The sequence below is a fragment of the Pinus tabuliformis genome, chromosome 5_1, assembly GCF_031772625.1.
Source record: "Pinus tabuliformis cultivar Carrire ecotype Pingquan chromosome 5_1, CPIR1, whole genome shotgun sequence".
In the NCBI taxonomy this organism is placed as follows: domain Eukaryota; kingdom Viridiplantae; phylum Streptophyta; class Pinopsida; order Pinales; family Pinaceae; genus Pinus; species Pinus tabuliformis.
This window is the reverse complement of record NC_142305.1, coordinates 378,296,776-378,320,252: the sequence shown is the minus strand read 5'-3', so window position 1 is coordinate 378,320,252 and position 23,477 is coordinate 378,296,776. Positions and strand designations below refer to the sequence as shown.

At 33.3% G+C, this 23,477-nt stretch overlaps 1 pseudogene; it reads left to right on the top strand.

The window, feature by feature from the left end:
* Nucleotides 1–499: 499 nt before the first annotated feature.
* On the top strand, nt 500–23,467 carry LOC149165026 (uncharacterized; annotated as a pseudogene).
* The last annotated feature ends 10 nt before the right edge of the window (nt 23,468–23,477 follow it).

Genomic DNA, 23,477 nt, shown 5'->3' with positions numbered 1-23,477 from the left:
TATTTAAGCCGTATTGGCTCATATATATTTTTTCTCTCATTCAATTATTTTGGAATTCAAATCTGGAATCGTCGTTGTTTAGATTTTAATACTGATACATTTGTATGTTACGGCTGTCTCTATTAGAAAATAATTACAAATGAAATTAATTACATAATTAATAACTATTAATGATGAAACTCTTTTTTCAAATTTGAAAGTAAAAACTGACAACGAAGGTATATCTTCAATTTTTCATTGAAATAACATTAAAATTCTTTTTATTATAATAAAATTTGAATATTTATTTGTATTAATGTAGGTAGGGTTTTATCTCTAATTTTGCGCGATATACATTGTTGTAAGTTTTTAGTCCCTTTGGGGTGGAAAGGTTTTGGGGTCTTATTACGGGCTTCGCATCGTTCGAGGTGAATGCGTCTGTAAGGAATTAAGTGGCTAGTACCAGATGGCATGCTTCAGCTCAATGTTTGACGTTAGTGTGGTACACCTGGGGACTAGCATGGCGCTGTTGTGTCGGCATGTTAGGGTTTATCATTTTAGTAGAAGCTGGGAGAGCATTCTGTTTAACCCCTGCAGAACGAGTTGCCAAAGTTGCGGTTTGCCAAAGCTGCGAGTTTGGCAAACTTCTCTCTGCGAAACGACCTGCGAGTTTCCTGTGCATTTGCTGCAAAAGCCTCTGCGGAACGACCTGCGAGTTTCCTGTGCATTTGCTGCAAAAGCGCATGTTAGGGTTTATCGTTTTAGTGGAAACTGGGAGAGCGTTCTGTTTAACCCTTCTCTCTGCGGAACGACCTGCGAGTTTCCTGTGCATTTGCTGCAAAAGTGCGTTACCTGGTTTCAAGTCCAGGTTAGAATCGGTGACTCTGAATATCGGATAGTTTTGGTGGTTAAATGTTCAAATGTAAATTATGGGAAGCATTGCAAATGGCTATTGTATTTATTATCGAGGTAACGGAAATTACCTCTGTTATTGCAGGTTGGACCTGTTTAAGAGTTGTCGAATTGGCTAGGGTTTATCATTTTAGTGGAAGCCGAGACAGTGTTCTGTTTAGCCCTTACGCAGAACGAGCTACGAGTTTCCTCTGCATTTGCTGCAAAAGCGCATTACCTGCTTTCAAGTCCAGGTAAGAATTGCCATGGGTGCTGTCTTCAAAAGCCTGTAATGAGAAATAACTCTTCCTTTAATATGCATGTCACCGACTGTGAATATCGAATAGTTTTGGTGGTTAAATCCACAAATGTAAATTAGTGGAACCGTTGCGAATGGGTGTTGTGTTTATTTGGGTATTTGTTCGCTAAAAATGTTTATTTAGGGTTTTTGGCCAAGCCATACTAACTGAAAATGGCAGGCTCAGGGTGTTGAATTTAGTAAATGGGAGTTTTCTGTTCAAAAGAGTTTTATTCAGGGTTTTTGACCAAAGCCAAATGAAAAATCGCCGAGCATAAGAGTTTCATTTTCCTAAGTGAAAATCGCAGGCTCAGGGCATTGAATTTTCAAGTGTTTTATCCGAACATACCCAATTGGGTTTATTCCTAAAATATGTAGGCTTCATCACCTGTTATGGTTTGCACTTTGACCTTTAATAAACTAGCATCATTGTTTGCTTCCAAATCGAAAGTAATTTTTATTTGGCCTCGTACCATATATGCAAGAATGAAATTGCTTTCCATAAGTGATTTTTACTGCGCTTTTCAGAAAACAAAAATATCTGAAATTCCTTCTGTAATGCCGAGCCATACGACATGCGAGTCAACCAATTTCGTCATTTCCACATTTCTTGTTTTTGCGTGGGAGTGTGAGGATTTTTACACAAGCTGTCCTGTTTCTTCGAAGCCGAAAAGTATCAAAGATCTAGAAGTTTCTACAGCGTTTCCGTGGCTGTTCGAAACTTTAGAACAATTCAGATCCGTGGAAATTTATACGAATTGAGCGAAGTCTGGCCAGCTTTAGCTGAAGAAACCATTGGTACAGGGTTGTACGGTTTCTTTTTTCTTCTTTTCGGGTGAAACTATGATTCTTGGTACAGATCGAGCGGCAATCTTTTGTAATTTGAACTGTTTTTGCACATGAAGATCCAAATAAATTAGGGTTCATGGGTATTTAGATTGAAGCTTGAAATTAGTGTTAAATGATTTTGTAAATAAAATCCTTATGCTTTCAGTGTTCTAATTATCTTTTTCTCTTAATAGTTCCTCCTGGTATTTCTTCTGCTATTTCAAAATACATATTTCTGCCATAGTCCGGGTAAACCCTGTAGTTGAGAAGGGGTCATTCCGCATAACCATTTTGTACTTTTATCATCCATGGCAAAGTGGATGTATTGCGATCATGTTAATTGGCGTGAGTGCTGCAGACAACTTGAGTTGGCATATGTTTCAACTTTCCAGTTTCAGATCACTTCATATAATTAATTAAGGAATTATTCTCGATTCTAATGATTTGTACTATCTTATGTTGGCAAATTATATCTTAACTTTAAGGTACAATGTTAGACAAACAGTTGACCATGTTAAAGTTAGATGTCAATTTACCCTGGAAGTCTTGTTAATAGCAATATTATATTTTTTATTATTAATACTATAAAAAAGTGATTATTCTGTGTTTACATTAATATTAATATTAATATTATTAATTATTATAATCATAACAATAATATTATTTGAGATGATCCCAACAAGTAGAAGTTGGGTAATGCATCCAACTAGCTCCATATAATGATGTATCAAGACATTTTGTCTATTTAAACCTTAGATTAAAATCTCATGTTAGCTAGTTATAACCAGATTGGTTCTGATATGATGTTCAACTACCTTATTCTCCTCAGAGAGAAAAAATAATTTTATTATGAAAACAAAATTACATTTACTATATATGTTTCTGCATTTCACAGATATCCTTAAGCATAGGAAGTGATAAAAGTATCGCTGAGAAGATATCTTGCTTCATAAACAGTTTTCAAAAATGTCAATATGACAGTCCTATCATAGTCATTCTAACATATATCACAGCTTTGAAGCCAGTTTTGTCTCATAAGAAATTAGCTCCTAGATATGTCCATAAACAGTCCCATAAAAAAATATACATATAGAGATATCCTTAAGCATAGGAAGTGATAAAAGTATGGCTGAGAAGATATCTTGCTTCATAAAAAGTTTTCAAAAATGTCAATATGACAGCCCTATCATGGTCATTCTGACATATATCGCAGGTTTGAAACCAGTTTTGTCTCATAAAAAATTAGCTCCTAAATATGTTCATAAACAGTGCCATAAAAAAATATACATATAGATATTCACATTTAAACAGTCCCATGATTATATGAAAAGTGTGTCAAGACATTCCATGAGCTGCCCTTCCACTTTCTTTTGAATGATCCAAGCTCGTGCTACCAAGTGTAATCTAGCTTTTGACAGTCCATCAGTTTCCATGTTCCTATCTTTGTAAACATGTTGAAAGATAATGTGTTAAATACTCTGTTCAAGCAAGTTGAATCTCCTCAAATATAGGCTGAAATTTATAATTATCCAATGAATTTGTTCCATTCATCCAATTCACCACAATTTGTGAATCATCAAAGATCTGTAATTTTTGGGCATCTTTTTTCAGGTGCCACAATTGGCAACAGTCTTGGGACAATTTGCTCATGCAGATTGTTGCTGTGTTTGCCAAAGCTGTCCTTTGAACATATTACATGTTCATCATTTATATGAATCATACCTCCAGCATCACATAATGATGGATTTTCTTGAGAAGCCTTATGGAAGTATGCTTATGCACTACTCGTATCTGCTTCTCAATGCCTTGTTTGGGTTCCTTGATCCTTGAATTCTGTTTAGATCCATATAGTATAACCATACTCTGATACCGAATAGCAGGAAAATTTTTAACTTGAAATATATTGGAGTTGCAACCTAGCACAAATTGGAGACAATACTTTTTATATTTTGACAGTTGAATTGGTGCACCACTTATGTAAAACTCATAAATAGCCTCACAGTTATTTTATTTCACAAATGCAATTGACAATGTTGTTAACTTTCAGAAATATTCTTAAAGTTATGCTGCATTTCTTCATTTTGTATTTCCATTGCTTCCTTTTGTTAACTTGCACAAATATTCTTAAAGTTATGCTCCATTTTTTCATTATGTCTTTGCATTGTTTCCATTTCCAATTTCTTTGTTATTTATAAATATGGCTTCTTGCTAGAAATTTGATATTTGTTTAGCAACATAATGCAATAGCCTATTTTTTTAATATACATACATTTTGTTCAAAACAATCATCTTCAGTTTTTGCTAACTTCATCAATATTTTTTGCAAAGCTGTACAAGACAATTGCAAAAGGAAACTCTGGTAAGCAATTGCAAATGATGGAAGAAATAATAGATGTTGACAATTACAAATTCAGATTGCAATGCATTTTGCCTGAGAACATTGATATTGTATTAAAAAGAAACGGTCTTTTTAGACTAAATGCATTTTCATATACTGTAGGAGATTGTCTATTTGACTCATTTGAAATGCTTCTACATTTTCGTTATACTTCAAATGAATTGCGAAATGGGTTAATAGACCACTTTCTTTTTTGCTTAAAGAACAATGACGTTGAAGCAATACAGTCATATGAGTATGAACTGGCACCTGACTTCCTATACGAGTTACATGGTGTTAATGATGTTGGTACATATCTTCATAAAATGCGTTGTTCTGCATCTACAAATATAAAGGAGTCTGACCGAGGTTTATGGAGTGATACCTTTTGCATACGTTGGTTAGCTAAATGGCTAGATATATCAATTGCAGTTTGGTCATTGACAAGAAAAACGAGATATTTGCTCTTTAATCAACATGAAAATGCAATTCCATATTGCATTCTCTTTCATGATGCAAATCCTGTTAGTGGTCATTATGAACCATTGGTTTACCAAAAGTTTCCAATTTGCATTTGCAACCAGTCTAATATCTACCTGTCACCTATTTGCAAAGATATTGAAAGCCATTGGATGCATATTGCAAATAATATGCTTTTAAATGGACTAACAATTGCAAAGCAAGTGACATCTAATTGTGGTGACAGTCTCTTTAATGCAATTTGCTATTTAGTAGCAACAGAATTCAATGCAGAGTGTTTGCGACTTTACATTGTGCAATCTTTTTGCAATGCACTTATGCATAAGAATCAAGAGGCATTGCATTGTTTAGAGCAATACCTAGTAGTTGATGCGATACACTATACAATGAATAGCAACTGGCAACAATATCTGATAAATATGGCAATGCCATATGAAAAAGGACAGGTGGAAGGCGGACCATTCTGTCTACAATGGATATCTGTGATATTCAAAGTCAATATCCAAGTATGGTCCTCTGTTGCTAATAACTTTGTCAATTATAGTTCCGCTTATTCGAGATGCAATGATATTGTTAACATCTTGTCATTCATGACAAATACATCACATATTCACTACCACGCAATGATACAAGAATATGTTCACAATTCTCAACAACTGCACATGGAAGCAAATGACGTTTGTAATCAATTGCGTCATAAGCATATACTAGAAAAAGAGCAATGTATATCTCAAGTACATTTTAGCAATAATATTGCATTTGAGATAGCATGTCATTTAGATCAAATGCAACCAACTAAGGATTGTAGGCTGAATTATCACAAGCTAAAGCAATTCATACGTACAAAACGCAAATGCAATGACAAATGCAAAAAACCATTTTCTAATAAGAAGTCAAGAATTACAAGCAAGAAAAATGCAATACAAATTTATATGGAAAAAGTCAAAGACACGCCTAGGAATACATGTGCAGTTTGCAACAAATTGCATTTTGCAAAAAATATTAGATTCTTCACTATAGATTTGCAAGAAAAGCATATGAATTTGACGTTGAACAATAGGACCTTTAGCAATGAAAACATATGTGTTTCTTGCAAAAAAGCACTCGAGAATGGAAAGCTACCACAATTTGCAACACCTGAACAAATAAGACGTAACATTTCATTGCCAACTGTAAATATACTTTCAGACCTAGAAGAAAGACTTGTGTCATTGAGAATTGCATTTGCACAAATCAAACAATGGGGACATAGACGATCACAAATTGGCTTAACAGGATCAATTATCAATGTACCAGTTCATATGGACATTGTGCAAAAAGCATTGCCACAATATCTAAATGATACAATGACAATTGCAGTTGCATTGAAAAGATGATTGCAATACAAAAATGCATACCAAACAGGTAAAGTACGTCCAATTATTGTCATGAAAGCATTGAACGAACTATGTTCTAGAAGTCTTTATAAAGCTAGCAACATTTGTATAAATGAGAATTGGGCCCATGTTTTACAAGAGAATAATGAATACATTGTACAAAATTCAAACAGTGACAATGAAAGTGATACAGATAGTGATGCAAATAATGAAACACCTACTGAAACATTGGTGCATGGATTAATAGAATCACAATGCATCTACGATTTGCAAGACAAGATTATTGAATTGGCACCTGCTGAAGGACAACGACCATTAGGCATTTTCAAGGACAAATATGCAGAAGAAATGAACTTTCCAACATTATTTTATGGCAATGCACGTGATCATGACATCACAAATAGGTTTAGTTACCAAAAAATTGTACAATGGGAATTGTTACAAGCAAGTGGTGACTTCCAATATCATACAACAAATTTGTTTTTCAAGACAATGCGAATAATAATTGATAAAGTGCTTTCTTGCATATGGGTACGAATAAGAAAAGGACAACTAAAAGGCAGGAAAATATTAGCAAAAGATGTCAAGTATTGAGCAAATTTGGAAAAGTTATTGAAGTCTGACATTGGATACATAGATTTCAAAAACATTCGCATATCTTCTGATCATTTGGAACAAATTAGGAAAAACATATTTGCAATGATACGACAACTGGGGCCTCCAACTTTCTTTGTGACATTCACAAGTGCAAAACATCGATGGAAACCATTAGAAGATACACTCGTCACATTGTTTAGAAATAAAGCAAATAAAAATGCTATTGATATATTAGAAGATGATGACATTGACTACCTTATAAGAAAATATCCAGTCACATGTAGCCAATACTATAGACATAGAATTAATGCTATAAAGTGATTGATATGTCAAGATACTACATTCTTTGGAAAAATATCTGATTACTATTTCGTAACAGAATTCCAAAATAGAGGAACTGAACATGAACATGGACTGTTATGGATAGAGAATGCTCCAATATATGGAAAAGAAAGCAATTCAGAAATTGAGAGGTTTCTTGACAATTACATCACTTTTAATACAGATCATTTGGAGCCAGATGTTGCTAAATTGCATAAACATCACCATACAAAAAGTTGTAAGAAGCGAAAAAATTCAAATTGCAGATACAACTTCCCCATGCCACCAATGAAATCAACAATGATCATTGAACCAACCAATGCAGAAAATAAAAAAATCGTAGAGAAATCAATATCGTTTTTTGCATTCTTGGAGCAAACAAACTACAATGATTCAATAACACATGACAATTTCCTCCTAGAAATAGGGCTACTAGAAAATGAGTACATAGAACTATTACAACATACAATAAAGCAACCAACAATTTTCCTGAAATGAAAACCTTCTCACATTTGGAATAACAGTTTTGCAAAGGCTATGCCTACTTTATGGAATGCAAATACAGATGCACAATTTGTGCTAAATGCATATGCTGCAGCGTCATATTGTAGTTCATATATGACCAAAATTGACAAGTCTATGACAAATGCATTTAGAAGAATACGCAAAGAGCATCAGAAAGATGAAATTGATGCTATGCAAATGATTCGTAAACTTGGAAATACATTACTCAATCTACAGCAAATGTCAGCTCAACAAGCAGTGCATATAGCACTTTCATTGCCATTGAGTTGTAGTTCAAGGGAATGTATATTTGTAAACACGTCTCCAGTTGATGAACGCACATTTATGCTTAAACCACCTATTCTTTTGAAACAAGAACCTGATGATTCAGAAGATGTTATGTGCCATTCCATTGTTGACTACTACATTGGACGGCCAAGTTCCATTAGCAAAATCTGCCTTGCAGAATTTGTATCAAATTACAAGAAAGATGGCAGACCCATATCTAAAAGGAAAAAACCAAATGTTATACGATTTGTCAAATATAACAAACACAATGATATTGAAAACTTCTGTCGAGAGAAATTATTGTTATATATGCCATTTGAAAATTGTGAAGATACATTGAAACAAGAATTGCCTACATGGCTCTCTGCATATACATTACATGAAAAAACAATTCAAGTCAATGAAGCCAAATTTACATATAACATCAATCCAACATGGGGTGATTTAGAGACTGCAACAAATGAGCAAATTAGTTCTTTGAATACTAACCAAATGAATATGCAAAACTAGGAGAACAATTCCCATTATGAGGAATATGATTTGCAATCGGACTTGCAATTTCCAAAACAATTTGAAATGAAGAAAAAAATCAATCTTGGATTTCAAATTACTGCCCATCCATTTTTAATGGAGAACAATGAATATTACAAACTTAGAAGAATCTTGAACAAAGAGCAACAAGCAATTGTAAAAGACATTGCAATTAAAAAAAAAAAAAACCCCAAGGAACCAATTTACCTTTTGATTACAGGTGGAGCAGGTGTAGGTAAAACGCTCACTGCAAAAGCGATTTTCCAAATGCTTATACGAATTTATGATTCACAAAACACAACTGATCCTATGAAACCAAAAGGTCTAATATTAGCATACACATGAAAAGCTGCATATAATGCAGGTGGAACAACAATCCATTCTGCATTGCTAATGCCTTTTAACAAGTCTCAACTGTTCTCACTGAGCAAAGAAGTATTGGACAACTTATCAAAGCTATATCAAGAATTGCAAGTAGCTTTCATAGATGAGATCTCGATGATTGGAAGTCGGTTCTTATATTCTATTGACAATAGACTCAGAAACATAAAACATGTCCAAACAAAATACTTTGGGAACATTGACATCATATTTTGTGGTGATTTCTATCAAGCACAACCTATTCAAGACTCTCTTATTTTTGAACAACCAACAATCAACAATCAAACAATAACACATGATTTCTAGAAGGATAATGTCAAGTGCTTCCAATTGCATATGACGATGCGACAAACAAATAAGAGATTCATATCAGTGTTAAATAGAATGCGAACAAATTGTCAAACATCTGACGATATAACATACATGAATACAAGTTGCATGCACCCTGTACCAAATGATCCAACATTTCCCTATTTATTTTACAAAAACAAAGATGTTGCAATGCATAACAAGAAAATGTTGATGCTGATGCCTGGCAAAGAAATTTTAATTAATGCAATTGATGAAAATGAGGAGAATAACGACAATTTCCCAACCCATCAACATACGGCTATTTTGCCTCCGCACCTTCTGATAAAGTTGAACATGTTAGTTGAAATGTATGCTTGCAATTATGATGCACCAGATGGGCTAGTGAATGGTGCAGATGGAATAGTTAAAGCATATACCCATACAGATAAGGTCGATGTTCTATGGATTAAGTTCCATGACCCTAATATTGGTCATCGACAATCTAGAAAACTAGCTCATTTGTATACTTCAGAGATAGCACATGATTGGACACCAATATTGCGAATATCAAAAGCAATGCCTATGACATCAAAGATGGCCCCATTGAAAATACAAAAACAATTTCCAATTCAACTTGCATGTGCACGCACAATACATAGATCACAAGGCTTAACCTTGGATAGGCTTGCATTCGACCCTACTGGAGTACAAGTGCATGGCCTAGTATACAAAACACTATCACGTGTCAGAAACATAGAATCATTGTATTTGCTTAATCCTCTTAAACACAATAATTTCAAGGTCAAGCAAAAAGTAAATTGTGAAATGCAACGTTTGCAAACCACTGCAAAATGGCAATTAGAATATGACTCTTCATCAATACAATCATTGCGATCCATCTTTATTCTTTCATTGAACACTCGCAATCTTCATGCGCATCTTACTGACGTATGCAATGATTATGACATAATGCAATCTGATATCTTGTGCTTACAAGAAACACATATGTTGCTGTGTATGGAAAATGAATACTTCAAAAATTTCAATTGCATCTCAAGTTGCATTAAGCATGGAGTAATGATATTGATAAAGAAAAATATCATTATCCTTGAACATACCCATTTTGAAGACTGCTTTGTAGAAGCATTGCTCGCAAAAATAAAAGTTCACACATTACAAATTGCAATACTCAATATATATGCATCGCCACATGCAAACCTAAACAATATCCTCAATGTCATTGCAAAAGCTTTATACCACTTAGATCTAAACAATATCATAGTTATATTAGGCGACTTCAATATTGATATGGTACATTGCAATCAAAAAACAAAGCAGCTAGAAACCTACATGCAAAACTACAATCTTCATTTCCTAGTTGACAAAACTAATAGCATGCACAAATCATTGATTGACCATGTTTGGGCAAATCTAGCTAATATAAAATATAGAATTTTCGTATTGGATACATATTGGTCTGACCATGATACAATATCTCTTGTCCTTCAGCTATGATATACACATGAAACAGTTTACAAAATTGCAAATTTTGACATTTTTGCAATACCTCATTGGTTTTACCATTTCTATTTTACTAAAGCATACTACAATATTCTTTTTGTACTAAACGAAATGATAACAACATACATACTATGCATTCTATTGTACATTTACATATATGGCGTTCTGTATTGATCAATGCAAGTTATGCCAAAGACAACCTTTTCAATTAACCAACACAAGTATCCTATCATAAATTTGCAGATATGACCTCATCTATTTATGGATGCAGATTCTGCTAGTAAAACCCTTTTCAATTGAACAGAACGACCAAGAAAAAAGAACAACAACATGCAACATAAACAAACAGAGTATATTCTTTTTGCCTTTCCTATGGATCTTCTGTTCTTGTTCAACTTTTACTTTTATATGTTCTTTTGACTTGCACTAAATATGTCTTACTATTCTATAACATAGCATAAATCTTGAAAAAGGAAATGAAACAATTGAAGAAATAGAATGCATAAGCCAATTAGAAAGCGCAAGCCAACCACTTGTTTTGCAAAGGTATGTCTATGAGAACTACACAAATATGCTAATTTGTATTTAGAATATTAATGTTTACTATATATGCATTCTATTTTTATTTTTACATATGTATGGTTCTATGGTTTTAATGTTCTTGTTCACTTTTTACTTCTAATTTGCACTAAATATATGTTACTATTCTATAACATAGCCTAAATCTTCAAAGACGAAAAGAAACAATTGAAGAAATAGAATGCATAACCCAATTAGAAAGGGCAAGCCAACCACTTGTTTTGCAAAGGTATGTCTATGACAACTATACAAATATGCTAATTTGTATTTAGAATAATAATGTTCACTAAGGTATGTCTATGACAACTATACAAATATGCCAATTTGTATTTAGAATATTAATGTTTACTATATATGCATTCTATCTTTACATATGTATGGTTCTATGGTTTTAATGTTCCTTGTTAACTGTTTACTTCTATATGCTCTTTCAAATTGAACTAAATATATGTTGCTATTCTATAACATAGCATAAATCCTGAAAAAGGAAAACAAACAATTGAAGAAATATAGCGCATAACTCAATTAGAAAAGGCAAACCAACCACTTGCTTTGAAAAGGTATGTATGACAACTATACAAATATGCTATTTTCTATTTAAAATATTAATGTTTACTATATATATCTTCTCTTTTTACATATCTATATTTAAATGTATATATATCAGATTAATGTTTACTATATATATCTTCTCTTTTTACATATCTATATTTAAATGTATATAAATTAGAAAATCTTGGACGAGTGAAGAAAGCACTAGTAGTAAGTCCCCCCAAACAATGCAGCAAGAAGACATGTACAGGTTACATATCACAATTTCTTTATTGATTGCTTATCACAAAATACATGTGATAATATCCACATCATATTGAACTGTGCGTTTGCCTGTGTTAGTCCAACTGAAACAATCGCAGCCAAACTTCATTCAACAAATGTACAAAATGATACATCAAAAAGGTATGCATATGAAACACAACACTCTAATCTATTTCTACTTATTCAGTCTTTAGGAGAAACATACTATTCTACAAATGTTTATAGCAATTTCTAACTAAGCAATTTTAATAGGCAAAAACAGATACTGCCAATTAAAGTATCAATTGAAGATCTCAATAGTCGTAAAATTGGGCAGCTATTTGTTGGAGACATAATGGTTGTCTATACTGCATTCCTTGATAAAGCAAACAAATCACGTCAAGTATTGCGAGCTGATTTGACAGATGCTCAAGGAATGATGACTATAACGTTGAGTGTACCTGCACATTTGGTGGAGCGACATGAACAGAAAATTTTGCAAGGCAACAACATCTCAATTACAAATTTCAGGATATTGCCTAAAACTGTTTATGATCGCGGTGACTGTGACAAAATAATTTTGCTTAATGAATCAAGTATCATAGAAACTGTACCTGAAGTTTGCAAAGAATATTGCTTCATTCCCAATACAACCATTAGGCAATTTGCAAACAAAAAATAAATGTACCCAATTGGCACAATCGCTGCCGCCGTTACACTTGCCAAACGAGTTGGATTGCATTACATACTCCATATCAAAGATGGAGATTCTGAAAACGACAATGCAACTGTATGTATTCAGATGTTACTTATTGCTAATTTTCAGTAGATAACATGCATCACTTCAATATATAGTTGTTGTAATTTGTCTATAGTTTTTGTAATTTGTCTACTGCAATTGCAATTTTTCAATGCATACGAACAATGTATTTGCATATTACTTTTTGTATTTTTCAATACATAACAATTTTTGTTTTGCAGTTGCAACTCTTTGACACATATGAACAATTTTTCCTTTCAATGGAAAAACAATTGCAAAAAGGACACTTTCCGCTCATCCTTTTCAAAAATTTAACAAAAAAGGTAAACACAAAAGAAACAATATTCAGAGCATCGAAGTCAACGTTCATGACTGAACTTAACACAGATGCACTCAACAATCTCAGAAAACTAACTACATCTACCTATGTTGTAAGTATAGCAATAATAATGTTTTTGCTGCCTTTGCATTTGCCATGTAATAATGTAAATTAACGCTTGAATGTTTTATAAATAGGTCGAAGGTATTCTGATCGCAACAAATCCATATTCAACTCCTTTCGAACCTGTTTGTGCAATTTGTAACTCCCCAGTGAATTCATCCATAGCAATAGCCAATGCAACAATTTTCTGTTCACAATGCAATGATAATTGCCCTTTCCTCTACAAGCATTGTATAAATGCTGTAATAGAATCCATTACAAATAACTTTGTCCAGTGCATTATCAGGGAGCCCTTATTACATGACTTACTTCCTGATTTAAAATCAATGTCATATGAAACATATTTGCAACAGAAAGCTACCACTGTTTACATGTTACGTGACTTCAAAATTCAGAGCAAGTTCACACTCAATGAAGATAGTGAGCTATTACATGTCAACTAACAAATGGAAGGTACATCAACATATGCCTTAACATGTTTTCTCTCAAATATGTCCTCTCTTCAATTTACAATGTTATCATTTTGTTCTAACTAACCATTTGTTATACAGATTACAAAATCCAGGAACATGGCAGCCTTCACGTCCACAACAAATGCAAAAGTAATATGAATATGTTTCTTCATATTATGCTCTTACTATAATACAAGTATTTGACTTGCAATTTTGACTCATTTACAAAGAATATGTAACGCAACGGTTGATGAAAAAAGGCTAGAAAGTCTTTATGCATCTGTGTTTGTACTGTTTCTGTTTCTGTTCTCTATCTCGAATGGAACGCATTCTGCATCATGCTTCAAGCTTGACAACCAGAGATTGTCTTGCCACCTTTTGTATTTATATTTTTGCCGCATCTTAAAAAGTACCATGTTTGGTTTAAATTATATCATTGAATACAGCAAATGCAACATCAGATCAGCAATAATTTTGTATCTACAGCTGCTGAATGCAAACACCAAAGATTCCATAGATTGATTAAACATGGCACTTATTATCCACTCAAGTTAAATGACAAATTGTATATTGAATCGGCTACTCATTTCTGTTTCTTCCTATGTTATGGCTGAATGCTATGTTAGTTTTTGTTTCTTGCATAGTGTAGGTAACGATTCAGGAAAGAGGGCTAGAAAGTCTTTATACATGTCTATTTGTACTGTTTCTGTTTTTGTCCTGTATTTGAGATCGAACGCATTCTGCAACATGCTTGAAGCTAGACTTTATAAATAGCACCAAACTATATGGACTTTAAAATGAATATATGTTGTTTGAAAATGGAATTATGGCATAATGCATTTGGTATTATTAGTCCTTCCCTGGGACTATATGCAATCGATCAATTGCTGACCGTTGGTTGACCGACATGATTTTTCATTATAATAGCATTATAACCTAAGTCGAACGAAAGTTTTGGGCTCGAAAGGTTTTGTTTTATTTTACCTATGTTTCTGTTTACTGTTACCTGTACAATTTGCTTAAATTTTTTCCATGTTCCTAAACACATCTGATTCAAAGTCAAACGTAGAGTTATATTTTCGAAACGAATGCTACAGGGTAACTGCTTTGCATAAAATCTGGTAACACTACCAGGAAAGAATTTATCCCACAAACCATCTGAATATGCCATATATCTGGAGACTGCTGACATGATTTGCAATTTACAATCTGAAGAATGGTCACATGGTTTCCAATCTACAAAGCACGAAGGACACAATGGCTGATATACATTTCTGGTAGCTTCCACTGATTCCATTGGTATTCTTGCTCGGACTCAATGCTAAATTTCAAACCAGTAAGTTTATCTCAACCCATTTCATTTTTTATATGATTTGAAGTCCACTTCACACAGAGTGTCGTGTATCAAGAAACTACCTTTGGAGTTCTTCGGCAAGGGGACTTAAAGGTTTTTATGAAACCCGTGCCTAGAATTTCTAGTCGGTTGTTTTCATTTTCTTGCACCATTTTGCCCCTTTGTTGTATACTAAGACAATGGAAATCTCATAATTGCCTACATCCTCAGCACTGTGGAATATTTTGAGCCAATGTTTGTATTAGATCTCATTGAAAAGCAGGCACTGCAAGCCTTATTTCAGAAGTTTATGACTTTTTAGCCTCATGGTTTTGATCTCTCCTTCTGCATTGTCATGTTTAGCTAGTTAGCGTGAATGTGAAGTTTGATGACACATACAGTTCTGTAACCAGTAATAGGATTGCATGTGATAAAGTACCTTTGAACAACTTGATCTTATTTTGAAATTTTGTTGTCTAATTGGCAGCGGTGCTGTAGTGACTTCTGAAATGATGCACACAACAGCTGCCAATATTAGAATATTACCAAGAGAAGACCTTCCTCGGTGTGCTTTCGAAACTGATCAGTTGGTTCAGGTATATACAATACTCAGTTTCTAATAAATTGTTTTTGCAAATTAAAAGAGATCTCGTCAAGATTGGAAAGCTGAAACAAGCCATGTTACAGATGTATTTTACTCTTATACAGCTTTAGTCAATCAAATACTCTTTTTAATGTTAAGTAAGCTTTTGACACATTGTACATGATATAAGGGTTGCACAAGAAGCTTTAGTTCACATAACTCCTTAACATGTTTTGTCTCAAATATGTCCTCTCTTCAATTTACAATGTTATCATTTTATTCTAACTAACTATTTGTTATACAGATTACAAAATGTAGGAACATGGTGGCCTTCACGTCCAGAACAAATGCAAAAGTAATATGAATATGTTTCTTCATATTATGCTCTTACTGTAATACAAGTATTTGACTTGCAATTTTGACTCATTTACAAAGAACATGTAACGCAACAGTTGACGAAAAAAGGCTACAAAGTCTTTATGCATCTGTGTTTGTACTGTTTCTGTTTCTGTTCTGTATCTCGAATGGAACGCATTCTGCATCATGCTTCAAGCTTGACAACCAGAGATTGTCTTGCCACCTTTTTTATTTATATTTTTGCTGCATCTTAAAAAGTACCATGTTTGGTTTAAATTATATCATTGAATACAGCAAATGCAACATCAGATGAGCAATAATTTTGTATCTACAGCTGCTGAATGCAAAGACCAAAGATTCCATAGATTGATTAAACATGCACTTATTATCCACTCAAGTTAAATGACAAATTGTATATTGAATCGGCTACTCATTTCTGTTTCTTCCTATGTTATGGCTGAATGCTATGTTAGTTTTTGTTTCTTGCATAGTGTAGGTAACGATTCAGGAAAGAGAGCTAGAAAGTCTTTATACATGTCTGTTTGTACTGTTTGTGTTTCTGTCTTGTATTTGAGATCGAACGCATTCTGCAACATGCTTGAAGCTAGACTTTATAAATAGCACCAAACTATATGGACTTTAAAATGAATATATGTTGTTTGAAAATGGAATTATGGCATAACGCATTTGGTATTATTAGTACCTCCCTGCGACTATATGGGATCGATCAATTGCTGGCTGTTGCTTGACCGACATGATTTTTCATTATAATAGCATTATAACCTAATTCGAACGAAAGTTTTGCGATGGAAAGGTTTTGTTTTATTTTACCTAAGTTTCTGTTTACTGTTACCTCTACAATTTGCTTAAATTTTTTGCATGTTCCTAAATACATCTGATTCAAAGTCAAATGTAGAGTTATATTTTCGAAACGAATGCTACAGGGTAACTGCTTTGCATAAAATCTGCCAACACTACCAGGAAAGAATTTATCCCAGAGACCATCTGAATATGCCATATATCTGAAGAGTGCTGACATGGTTTGCAATTTAGAATCTGAAGAATGGTCACATGGTTTCCAATCTACAAAGGACGAAGAACACAATGGCCGATATACATTTCTGGTAGCTTCCACTCATTCCATTGGTATTCTTGCTCGCACTCAATGCTGGATTTCAAAGCAGTAAGTTTACCTCAACCCATTTCATTTTTTATATGATTTGAAGTCCACTTCACACACAGTGTCGTGTATGGAGAAGCTACCTTTGGAGTACTTCGGCAAGGGGACTTAAAGGTTTTTATGAAACCCGTGCCTAAAATTTCTAGTCGGTTGTTTGCATTTTCTTGCACCATTTTTCCCCTTTGTTGTATACTAAGACAATGGCAATCTCATAATTGCCTACATCCTTAGCACTGTCGAATATTTTCAGCCAATGTTTGTATTAGATCTCATTGAAAAGCAGGCGCTGCAAGCCTTGTTCCAGAAGTTTATGACTTTGTAGCCTCACGATTTTGATCTCTCCTTCTGCATTGTCATGTTTAACTAGTTAGTGTGAATCTGAAGTTTGATGGCAGATACAGTTCTGTAACCAGTAATAGGATTGCATATGATAAAGTACCTTTCAGCAACTTGATCTTATTTTAAAATTTTGTTGTCTAATTGGCAGGGGTGCTGTAGTGACTTCTGATATGAGGCACACAACAGCTGCCAATATTAGAATATTACAAAGAGAAGACCTTCCTCGCTGTGCTTTCGAAACTGATCAGTTGGTTCAGGTATATACAATACTCACTTTCTAATAAATTGTTTTTGCAAATCAAAAGAGATCTCGTCAAGATTGCAAAGCTGCAACAAGCCATGTTAGGCATGTGTTTTACTCTTATACAGATTTAGTCAATCAAATACTCTTTTTAATCTTAAACAAGCTTTTGGCACATTGTACGTGATATAAGGGTTGCACAAGAAGCTTTAGTCCAAATAACTTCAACACTGCCCGAAAATTTAAACCATGAAAAGTCCAGTTATTCCTTTCTCCAAACCACAATACATTCCATTAAAAAGCCAATATGCGGCACATACATACTCCAGCTTCAATCTAAATACCCATGAACCCCAATTTATTTAGATCTTCATGTGCAAAAACAGTTCAAATTACAAAAGATTGCCGCTCAATCTGTACCAAGAATCACAGTTTCACCCCAAAAGAAGAAAAAAGAAACCCTACAACGGTGTACCAATGGTTTCTTCAGCTAAAGCTAGCCAGACTTCGCTCAGGCTTCGAAGAAACAGGACAGCTTCTATAAAAATCCTCACACTCCCACCCAAAAACAAAAACAAGAAATGTGCAAATGACGAAATTGGTTAACGAAGTCTCTAGAAGGCCCTCGAAAAATACTTGCAGGCCTTTATTCCTTTCTCCAAACCATAATACATTCCATTAAAAACACAATATGCGGCACATACATACTCCAGCTTAGTGATGTCCGTATGTAGCCGTGGGAATGTACATCCGTCTGCGTTGAAAAGGACTCCCATGTGTACCGCAGTAACGTCAAACACTGAGCCAAAGCCTGCCATTCACCTCAAACAATGTGAAACCCGCAATAAGACCCCAAAACCTTTCCACCCCAAAACTTTGGTTCGACTTAGGTTATAATCCCTTGGTCATCAAAGGTCAGCTTTGTTTAAACATTTTTATTTATTTTCATCCACTGTTGATTAAAACAAGGTTTTTCCTGTCTTTGATGACTGTTATCAACTATTCAACATTATTTCTGCTCTACTATGCTTCAATGTATCATGTTTCAATTTCAGAATTTTAGCAAATGGCAGTTTCTGTCATTTTCAGAATTTTGTAGTGGATCAATTTTTGACAGGACCTGTTCTGTATATTTAAAACTGTTGCCGCATACTGGTTCCTGTATACCTTATGAGTTTTCTATTTTGAATATTCTTTTGCCCCAATGAAATAACATGGCAGCAGTATCAGATTAACGATAAATTTGGCTTCAATGCTAGAGCAAATAACAATGTGTTAAATGGCTAGTGATTGAAGCTCGATTGTTGATACCTTGCTATGAAGATCCTTTATTGATCATGTTTTCTTTGTATATTCAGATTTCTCGTGCCAAAGCTAATCTCCTTGAAGTTAGACAAGTCATGTTAGGGATGTCTCTTACTCTTATACAGCTTTAGTCAATCAAACACTCTTTTTAATGTTAAACAAGCTTTTGGCACTTTGTACATGATATAAGGGTTGCACGAGAACCTTTAGTTTAGATAACTTCAACACTGCAAGAAAATTTAAACCATGACAAGTACAGTACTGCAGCTATGGTTTCTTCGTCTCTGGCACCATCAAGTACTAGAACAAGGTTTGAATACCGCTCTCCTCGTACATCTTTCTCTTCTAGCATCCCGTTTCAAGATTCTGGCCATTCATCATCAAGCTATCCGACTATGCAGTCTTCACCAGCCCCATGGTCATCAAAGGTCAGCTTTGTTTAAACATTTTTATTTATTTTCATCCACTGTTAATTAAAACAAGGTTTTTTGTCTTTGACGACTGTTATCAACTATTCGACATTATTTCTGCTCTGGTATTTGTACTGGATCAATTTTTTACGGGACCTGTTCTGTATATTTAAAACTGTTGCCACATTTCGCCGCAATGAGATAACATGGCACCAGTATGAGATTAATGATAAATTTAGCTTTAATGCTAGAGGAAATAACAATGTGTTAAATGGCTAGTGATTCAAGCTCAATTGTTGATACCTTGCTATGAAGACCCTTTATTTACTGATCATGTTTCCTTTGTATGGTCAGGTTTCTCATGCCAAAGTTAATCTTCTTGAAGTTAGACTAGGAACATCTGAAGCAGTGGTTGAAATTTCAGGCACTCCACAGCAAACAAGTGCACCCATTTTGTATGCAGTTCTTGATTTCCCTCCGACATTTTCCAACATTTGCCAAGAATTCCTCTACTGTCCCTCTTTTGCTACTTTTTGATTTTGATTTCTTAGAATAAAAGCACATTCTTTGCTGCAATTAAATTTCTATTTAAGATAATTAAGCATAAATCTATCTGCAAACACCAACCCCTGTAGTACTAACTATATGCTTTGTTTCAAAATTCAGTCAAATCGCGATATAAACAGTATTGGCAATTTCTCTGAGTTTGAGGAGCCAATTCTTCGTCAAGGGAGTTCTGCCGGATTTGGAAGGTACACAAGATTTGCAAAACTTTGTCGATTGCTGCTATCATGGGGGTTTTGCTGATCACCATTTTTGTACTAATGTACCTGACATTGTATATCACCTTTGGCAGTGTCACATCCGCTGGTGAGCTTATCACAAAAACTACAGTTGAAGTTGTAATATTTAAACGCGCAGTTGCAGCCATTCTAGGAAAGTCTGGAAATGATGTTGTTAAAATTCAGCAGCTAAGCTCATATAAAGAAGAATAAATTTCTGCAAATTCCATGGGATCCCCTTCAACTGAAATTTTTGAAACATGGAGACTTGGAATGAAGTGTTGTGATTGCTGACAGAATGACATTGTACTGACAGAATGACAAAATGTTACAGCACAAAATTTGACATTGTACTGAGAATACTTCTTTATCCAGCTTATAAAGTGCCATTTCTTTGACTTGACATAAATGTATTTTGCAACAAAAATGACAGAATGATTTTGATAAACATGAACTGGATTATATTTTGAATTTGGATTCTACTGCCACTGCTTATGCTCCAAAACCAATGTTCTCTGTGTAAAAAATATATATTTTTATATATATTCAATATATTATTACACAATCTATTAGCTTATCAGTTTAAATTATAAATTATATTTTTTAATTTGAATATTATGATATTACAGAAAGGAAGAGTATAGAACACCAAAAGATAATGAATTTTTTCTTGGAGATCATGATCAATTTAGATTTCAACTCGTAAAGTTTAAATGTTTTTTTAATTTTAATTTGTTTATTTTAATTTTTAATTTATAAAATAAACTTATCAAAATTATTTTATTATTGTAGTTAGATGGTATATTTACTAACCCAAAACTATAAAAAAAGCCAAAAGTCATGTCCTTTTGCATGACAACAAATTATTAATTAGATGCAACAAATTACTAATTAGAAATTATATGCAAGGTTTATTTTCTTTGCTAATTAGTAATTGGACAAATTTAAAGTTCACACTAAAGTTATGATAAACAATATTTTTAAATAAATATATCTTTTGTTCTTTTGACCATGTAATAATTCCTCAATCATTGAGATTAACCTGAATGGTATCATTTATGTCCAAACATGTTACTAGATATGTAATCTTTCAATCATGGGTTCAAGACTCCATAACTATAATTTTTAAATGCTTAAGTTCTTCTTTGACCTTCGAGAATGATCTATGTAAATATTGAACACTCTCCACCGCAAATTTAATTAACAAATTTATATTCATAATAATGTTTATTTGGTCATTATCATTTTATGAATATTTCCATAATATTCAAATGTAAATAAATAAGAAAATTCTATGTTTTGTGCACCATGGTTATTAAAATACATAACTTACTTTAACACCTTCCTATTATTTTAATATGTTTTGTGCACCATGGTTATTAAAATACATAACTTACTTTAACACTTTCCTATAAGTCATTCATTATGAATTTAAATATATTTTATACCCCGTGGTTATTACAATACATAACTCACTTTAACACTTTCCAATTCTTCGTACATTATAATTCATTATTATGCATTTAAATATATTTTATACCCCGTGGTTATTAAAATACATAACTTACTTTAACACTCTCTAATTCTTCGTACATTATAATGCATTATTATTAGCTTTTATAGTTTTTTTCCCTCAAGTTTTCTATGATTCACTGTTAAATTTTATTATATTTTAATTATTAATCTAAGCGTTTTTTAAATCATGAGACATTGGAAAATTATATCTAAAACTAATCTTATTTTAAGAAATACAAACTCAACACTACAAGGATTTATCAGTTCAATGACATTTATGACAATTCTTACTTAACAAAGGCAAAGTTCATTATATTTCACTCTTCGCATAAAGTCAAAAAGTTCATACAACAATTGGGCATCCAATTCATTAAATCTTAATACAAGTAAGCATGCCTACAACACACTAGTAATGGAAACCAGCTCTCATAATAATGCAAATTAAATCTCATAATAATAACTGACCAAACTGTTCTGTTAACCGGCAGGGACTAGTGCCACAACAGTGGCTCCTTGTTTTCATATAATCTCCTCAAATGCAAATGGTTATATATATAAAATAAAATAAAAAATTCACTCCACTAAGGCCAAAACATATAATCTTCTAATATATGTATTTCACTTTTACATGGTTAAATAAAATATGTAGTATTTCAAAATTGAGTTGTCGTAATATTACCACACTTTAAAAACTTTATCAAATCCCACTGTATAAAACATATAATCTTCTCAATAGAAAATATATGTATTTCACTTTTACATGGTTAAATAAACTATGTAATATTTAAAAATTGCGTTGTTGTAATATTACCACACTTTAAAAACTTTATCAAATCACAATATAAAGTGGCATGAAAATTAAAGTTAATAAAAAAAATAATTAATTATATTAAAAAAATAAAATTTTATATTGCTAGAGAATATGGATTGTGGACTCTTGTCTGAACCTAACCATAATGGTAACACCTTGTTATATATAATATTGTCTATTTTCAAATATGCATAATGTTGGTTTGTTCGACTTTTTTAATTGTATAATTGTATTTATTTTTATATTTTTATTATGCCGATAGTTGTTTTTTGATAAGGGTTTTTTTACAAAATTGTTGAGTATTTAACACTTGTCTCATTTATCTTTTCATATTTTTCATCAGAACCTACAAGATGGATAAGGTGGAGGGCAAGGCTTACATTAATATTTAAAGGGATGGTTATCTTTGGCTACGAGATCATTGTCATAATCTCGTGGAGCAGCGAATCCAAGGATGAAACTTGTAACACCCCGACCATTGTCGACAACAATATTCATGTGCTTTACCTAGTCGACGAGAATTCCAACCAAGACCCCATGATCAAAGCATATGTTCATACTAACACACCCAACGCAGGAGCTCCACTAGATATTTCTTGCCTATGGGAAGCCTTTCATATTAGAGTGTGAAATAATAAGTTCAACATATGACTGTTGGAGGACTTGTCAAAGAAAAATTAGAGTCCATAATCCTTGTATCTAAAGACAAACCCTTGAAGCCCCATGTCCCTAAGAAATGCATGGAAGGCAAGGAGACTCCTTCTTCCCCCCTCCTGTATTCAAGGAAGGTTTCAAGAGCACTTCTCTAACGAAGAAGTTCCATTGCAGGCCTCGCGACATATTAAAAAATTCTCATGGATGTGAATAGATGGAAGGGACTCCATCACTATGTATCTTGTCAAGAACCTTCAACAACATAGCTTACAACAT